General features: G+C 38.2%; 1 protein-coding gene across 2 annotated transcripts in view; it reads right to left on the reverse strand.

Annotated features, from left to right (window-relative positions):
* LOC105432356 (uncharacterized) overlaps window positions 1-7,806 on the reverse strand; it is a 161,667-nt gene that overhangs the window by 20,215 nt on the left and 133,646 nt on the right. The gene's annotated exons all lie outside the window — the stretch shown is intronic.

Consider the following 7,806-nt stretch of genomic DNA (forward strand, 5'->3'; position numbering starts at 1 on the left):
TGTTACATTACATCGCGGACTTTTAGCGCAGTCGTTCGCGGAAAAACCAGTCTTTTTATCTGCCAATATCTATGCACAAGAAAAGATATATAATATATATGTATATATACATATATATTATATATCTTTTCTTGTGCATAGATATTGGCAGATATAATATGCATTGACACGCTGAATATTCCCGAAGTTATTTCTATTATTAAAGCTGTGTAAAAAAAATTCATGTAACACGTACGCGAAGGAAAAATTTTTTTTCGTAGCTCGAATCCTTTTCAATTTTGCATATTTTTATTATTAACATGTAACGCGCTGTATATGTAGCGTAGTTGTAACCTCTCTTCTTCGATGTAATAATTTCCAAAATAATCTATGTCTATAAATGTCATCTTAACGATATAATAGGGATAAAAGTTCAAAGTTAAGAAATATGTTATCCTTTTTTCTTTCATTCATTTGCTTATACACAGGAGTGATTCGATAATTCCACTGCTCCATCGTTAGTGTAAAAATTACGCTGTCCAGGAAACTTTATAATCCAATTGGAAAGTTTTCCGCTGATGTAATAATCGCGCTTCAGTAACGAAAAAAGCGGAGATGTTTTTTACAAGGGCTCGAACGACGTCGATAACTACACCGATAATTTTATCTTAAAGAAAACTTCGTCACAAGCACATAGCGGTTGTCGCGATCGTAACGTGATACTGAAGAAAGATTACTTGTGAATTAAATTTAAATTATCTGCACACACGTAGTTTCTAATTATTCATTCATTTAAATTTATTAATCGTACCTGTGGAAAATTTCATATATTACCCCAATGCATTATGTATTATTTGCACATTATAATCTTTGAATTCTGCAATTCGTGTTAATCAGAAATTAATTATCTATTAAATGAAGAAGAGGAATTGGTTTGGAATTATTATTTGTTACTGGATTTATTTATATACGATTTCGCTGTTAAATATCCTGCTTTTCCTTCTGGCAGGGATATAATTATTTTCTCTGACACATTACCGCCGTAATATTCTACAAAAATATTTAATTGGTTAATTAATTTAATCTAACGATGAATAAACTGAAGGATTTACTCATTTATGGTATTATTGTGTTACAAATTGAATTAATTATATTAAATTGCGTATTTTGTATTATATTCATGGATGAGTGATACTTGGAGTGAGTCTTCTACCTTCTTCGATGAGATGAGATGAGACGAGATAATGTCGCTCGAAAATTCGCTGAAGAAAAGTGGTAATCTACAACGTTTTACGCCATCCGAGATGATGGAACCTCGATGAAAACATGTTATCGCAGAAGAAATCGGGCGGTTTCTCGCGGCAGTGTTTATGGCCTGCGCATGCAAAAGCGACGACGGGGTGGCGACGGGGTGGCGACGGGGTGGCGACGGGGTGGCGACGGCTGCTGCTGCTGCATGCACGGTCCACGGATTTTTCTGGCTCTTGTTCCGAGTTGGGGTTAAAGGCCAGCCACTCGGTACCGCGCGTGTTACCAAAGACCACCCTCGGCCTTGAGCGAACTTTTTTCTGAAAGAGTTTCCGCCAGGCTTGAAGCGCGGGATGGCTTACCCCTCGTGATAACCACGGTGGAAGAACCGAGGAATCCGGACGGTCCGGAACAGTCCGGGTTTGCATTTATCGCAACCCAAATCTGAAATGGAAGCGAATTCTCGCGACAACTGGGGCCAGATCACTTCTTTTTTTTTTTCCCCTCGTCGATATATCGCCGGTGCGGCGTGCGGAGCGAGATTCGAACCGAGCGAGATCTGTGTTTCGAATTGGTCGAAGTGCTCATCCGTCTCTTTTTCTCTTTCGCAAACAAACGAATCCGCATGCGGGCGACTGAAAAAAAAGGAAATAATCAAACTTCGACTCAATTTGCCGCCGTTCAGCAGCGGGGCGGCTGGATTTTCATTTTCGTTGCGACCCTTTCGATGTAGGTATCTGTTAAATGGCAGGACAGGGATTAATTACTTTCCCCTTTGCTGGCGTGCTCTTGACGCCTCGTCGAAGTGAAAATCTACGTTGGTTGTCTATTTCGTTACTTCGGCTTTATTTTTCAGCTCGTAGCTTTTGAGTCCGACAAATCTTTTTCTCGTGGATAAAATGCATTTTTACATAGAGGCAAAATAAAATTGCATGGAGTTTAAAATTTGATGCTCGTCTGTCTGTTGCTCGTTCTCTATCGAATTTGATTTATTGCGCTCTTTTTATATAAAATATATAGATATAATTAAATTAAATGTTTTCTAAATCTAATTTTAAATCAATACTACAATATTAACTACAATAGTCTCTCTCGATTTATATTTATTATTATTCGCAAATGTATTTATATTGCGGGTTATAAGATCTCTGAGATAATATTTTTCTCTCATAAATCATTTTCTCCATAGATGTTTTATTAGCAGACCGATAATATATCAGGGATAGAAATTGGGTAGTATTTCAGCGTCATGGATGTATAGCCGATTAACTTGTTAACGATGTACGCTTCTTGCTCATGAAAGCATTGGATGGTGAGCGGTTAGCGATATTAATTTTCATCGGTACGATACGTGTAATTTAGGTGGCTGGCGGCTTTCCTAATGGTTAAATAAGGTAATCCCGGCATTTAGCTCTAAATTCGTTTGTTTTTACTCTTGATCGTGGCAGAGCCACAGTAATGCATAAGAGCATTTCGATAGTAATACTCTGGTTAAAATTTATGATAACAACATTCATCGTATCGACTTTACCGCGAAGCGGATTAGGAGGTAAGAGACTCATTTTCCAAGTTTTAAATAATTTTGCTTTTAAGGGGCCACAAGAAACTATCTGCCGTTCTTATAAATTTTTCAACTTGCGGGGTTCGCCATTAGAGCGGCGATCAAAGACAAAATAAGATCTAATAAAAATAATTTTTTAAAGACACTTCTTTTTTAATATTTCAGGGATCTCATTTCATAATCTTACTGCCTCGAGCTTCGCCATACATGCATAAATTCTGCGATCGCTTATTGACTTGACTTTATTTAAATCTCTTTTTGTTAATCGCGATCTTCTCATGATAATCTATCGTGTAACGGTAATGGCCCATAGTTAATCGCGGAATATATCGTGCATCATTGCCTCGTTTATATTTTGCTCTTGCTACCAGAGAATGTCAGAAACATTACAAGAACGTAAAAGGTAGACTCGGTGGTATTTTAGCCTCTTTGGGAATTGGAAATTCGTATATCGGAATTGACTTTTTTCCCAAGCGCCGTAACTCAGTCGAGGTTTCTAATTTCAAACGGGAAAGCAGATTGGTTAATCCCCTGGGGGACGGGCGTACTTTGCGTTATTATTTATTTGGTACGCAGCGCAGCTTTCTTGGCCGATAAAATGGCCGGGGGAAAATATGTGAAACCGGCACGGATCGAATATGCGTGAACAGGCGAATAAACAGAAGTACGCGACCGCCGGTGAATTTACGACTTTGTTCTTAAAGAATTTATGTTCTACGTTAATATCACAATAAGTAACCACTGAACCGTGGAAACCTTATAAGAGAACTTTCGATCGACATTTTCTCACATACATATTTAAAAGCAATTTTAGGAAATCAGCAGTAGTAAAATAAAAAGAGGATTACTTAAGTCTGTCTCTCTCTCTCTCTCTCTCTCTCTCTCTCTCTCTCTCTCTCTTTCTCTAAAGAATCTAAAACTCGGTATTTATTAGTGAATCATATGAGAAGAGAAGAGAGAGAGCACTCAGTAAATTGATCCGTTTAGAGAAATACGGTACTGCAACTCCGATGGTTCGAATTATGGATGGACTGGTTGATGGGATGTACCGAGGTATCCATCAGCTTTACGACGTCTGGAACGCCGTTCGCCTTCTCGTCACGTAAGCCCCGATACGAGAACGAAATAAGTTATCGCTCGACGTAAACGCTTGCATACGGGGTGACCGGGGTAGTAACGCAGACGGCGGCGGCGGTGGCATAAAAATACAATCCGCTATCAATGCCATATGTTTCCGCGGAAAATGCAAATTTTGCTACGCGTGCACGACGTCGCGGAGATACGCACCCGCTAGGATGGCAAAGAGTGCATCTCGTAGCCGCATCGTAGGCTTTGATTTATATGCGAGCCACGGGAATATGGGGTGCGCACTATAATTTATACGTGCCGCGACGCTGGAAAGTGGCGAAGTCGGGGAAATTGTGGGGAAGAACGTTTTCCCCGGCGGGACGCAGGTCCGGCGGCGCGGGTCGATTAATTAATTAATTCAAGCGGAGAAGCGCGACGACGTAACAATGTGTCGCGCGCACAACGCCGACAGGGACGCATCGTGTGCTTACGAAAGATTACAGTGTCCCGTTGATGTCGTGTTATCACGTACAATCTTGAAACTCTGTGTTAAACATTGAAAAGGCTGCTTCTCGAATAAGGTATATCTTTTTTTTAACATTATGCAGATTTTCGAGAGAACAGCAAGTTTTTTTGTGAACATTTATTTAAAGAGTCGTTGTCTAACATGAAATAAATGGAGAAGATATAATTATAAATTGTATTTTATAATTCAATTTATAAATTTTAAATTTTATCAGGATTTCAAGTAACAGAGGAATAAAATAAAAAATATCATATTTTATATCTTTGATAGTTGATATTTTAAGTTTTTTTTTTTTGTTTGATATGTTTGTGTAAATATATTATCTGAAAACCAGACTTCTCTTACATAAAAATGAAAATAAAAAAAATTGTGTAAAAGCAAATTGCTTGTCACACAATTATCTATGATCGTGTTTATTCAATAAAATGTCATTCGTATTTTTATTATATGTACGAATAATACTTGTATTAAAAAATCAAGTTTTTCAATTTCGTGTAGCATATTAAACATTAAAAACATTGAATATCGTTATTTCACTCTTGCAAGAGATACATCGAATAATCCCGTCCAAATATTATTTTCAGTAAAAAAAATATATTGCACACATATAGTTTAAATGGAATATTTCAATCTCCAGTTACATCTGTAAATTGTCTTTGTTTTATAAAAAACGTAGGAAAAAGTATGTTATACACAATGCGTTATACACTCTTCGATTATTTCTGCGAAAAAGAAGTATATTCATGATATTTGATCACAAACATGAATTTATTACTTCGAAAAATCTCGTCAAATATACGGTTCCACTATTAGATATTTCGATAATATTGCAAGCTTAAGAGTTAAATAGTTTATATTGTTGGTAGTTTTATATTGTTTTATCACCTTTCTGTTGTTCTATCTTACTGCTGCACTCTTCCAGCCATCTCACTAAACGCGGAAAATTGTAAGACAATAGATGGCAAGAAGAAAGGACCGTTATTACCGTTTTAGAACATCTGGCGGATGTAGGATTCCGTGGACCAGTATATCCATCTTTCTCAATTGAATCTTATCTCGCTGCTCGGTGTTAATGACGTGACTCTCAAAAGCTGCCAAGGAAAACAGCTGCATTATTATAAATGAATTAATTACAGACGATAGGATTTCCTGGGATTTCCGACAAAAATACACAACACACACATCCCGTACAATACTTTTTCATAATAATTATTTTTTTATTGTAAGTTAATTATTTATATAATAATTAAGTACGTATCATGATATCATATAATATTCATATAAAATCTGACAAATTCGTGTATTTACGAATAGAGGTATTTCTCAAGATGTCAAGTGCTCTTAATTTAAAGGGTTGGCGGAGTTTCTAGGAAAAGAGTCATATTTTAAACTTCTATATCGGGCCTGCGCACCGAAAAAATTCTTCTGTATAAAGTCTCCCGCAGAGTGGCGTAATCAATGCCAAATGATCCGGATGAGCGTAATTCGATTATTTAAGTGGAGAGTGAAAAATTGCAGCGCTTAGTTAACGGTGAGCTTAATTGGTAGCTGTTATGCGATCGATCCGAGGCCAGTTCGTATTGTGGATTCAATACGAGAGATGTATGTCGTAATTTCTCAGCATACATCGCATCGCGCATGACGTGCTGGATATCGACGAATCAATCTTAGCGCTGTAACTTATGTATTGTGCCTGTTGGTAGTTTGATTGTGCCTCTTTTAGTCATTGTACGTATGCACTTTGCGCACGACACATACACGATGCGCCATTGTTACATCTCAACGTCGCTTTAGTGGACGAACAATGGTCCCGTTAAAGCTGATGTTCGTTTCCCACTAATTACGGATTGTATTGATGCCGGCTCTAAAACAATTCACCAAATTCTGACACTTTACACTAGTTGTAAAGCAGGCACGATATTGTTTTGCAATACAATTCGCGGTATCGCTTTTGCCTCTGATGACTGAGCTTGTTGTTCCCTCCCCCTCCCCCTCCCCCGAGATCGATGAACGGTGATTTGCGAAAATATCATTTTGCAAAAAAAAAAAGTGTAACAAAAATATCTGCCAAATTTCCCTGAGATAGCGCGACGCGTTTTAAATTTTCCTGGAGAGGGACTCGAGCGTTTGTGTGCAAAGTCCGTGAGAGCTGAAAAATCAACTTGAAATCTTTCGAAAGTGTTATTAACGGCGAAATGAAATGACGTAGAAAATGAGGCCTGAGATGAGTCGTTCAAATCTTTTCAGCGTTCACTATCTCATCGATCGTGTCCATCGTGGAAAAGCGAGGCTTTGTCGCATGCGGGTCCAGCGGGCGAAAAACTCTTTTAATTTTGTTCGCCGTCTCTTGAAAAACTTTCTATATCCGCCGCTGTACACTCGGCACGTTCGTCACTTGAATCCGCTGAAATTGAACTTCCGCGAATTGCCAGATGTTGACGTTGGTCGTACAATGATACTTACGGTAATCCGCGAAGAGATGTTGTCGCTAGTCGAGTGGTTTCGCAGTATCGTTTATAGTTAATATCCGTGAGGCTCTTGCCATTATTTCATAAAGTTTCAAGAGTGTGCGATTCACGAATATCATTGAATATCGTTTGTTATATCCTCCCGCGCGGAATTACTCATTTTCTTGGCACGATGACAGAATGAAGTATTAAAATTAATTAAGTTAAGGGTGAACCAAGCATCCGCACAAATTCGACGAGGGATCTTTTTCTCGAATATTCCCCAAATGGCACTGAGGGAAGCCTTGTATATTATAAATCACTTCTAACTTGCGAAAATGATAATACTGGAGGATTTACCAAGGTATAATCATGCGACTCTGTGAATTATGGCTAGTGGCGAACTACTTAAAGTAACTCCGTAAACACCTCAACTACCGTAATCCGAAATTATTGGCGGCATTAGCTCGCATAAGTACCTCTCAGTCTTTTGTGGGTATTGCTATTGTTATTTTTTAGAACATAAATTATTCCGTTACACAAAGAGCGGCCCCGCGAATTGTCAATCATTTTTCGCGATAGATTAAAATAACGTCGTTAAAAAGAGAATAATTTCTTTCTCGTTAATTGATTTCGCTAATGCGTGACACATGCATTTTCCCAACGTTCCGCATTAATGATGCGGTCGAGTAAATAATGATTATCGCATCGCGGGTAACGCGGTTGTCGAGCGCACGCATAAACAGAATATATGCGAGTATATTTTAAACGTGAAATATAATCTACGTGTATGCGTTTCTCGAATGTCTTCGATCTCCGTTATACGCGCACATACGGAGTATTTCTCAAAAACCGGTAGTAGCGTGATATAAGAAGGGATGAAAATACGTCTCACTTCTTTCGTATTACTACGTAAGCGGTTTACCGAAAAGGAAGAAAAACTGTTATCACATTTTCGCGTTTTCCGTTTCACAGAC

Source organism: Pogonomyrmex barbatus, unplaced genomic scaffold, assembly GCF_055798465.1.
Source record: "Pogonomyrmex barbatus isolate J1 unplaced genomic scaffold, ASM5579846v1 scaffold1, whole genome shotgun sequence".
NCBI lineage: Eukaryota > Metazoa > Arthropoda > Insecta > Hymenoptera > Formicidae > Pogonomyrmex > Pogonomyrmex barbatus.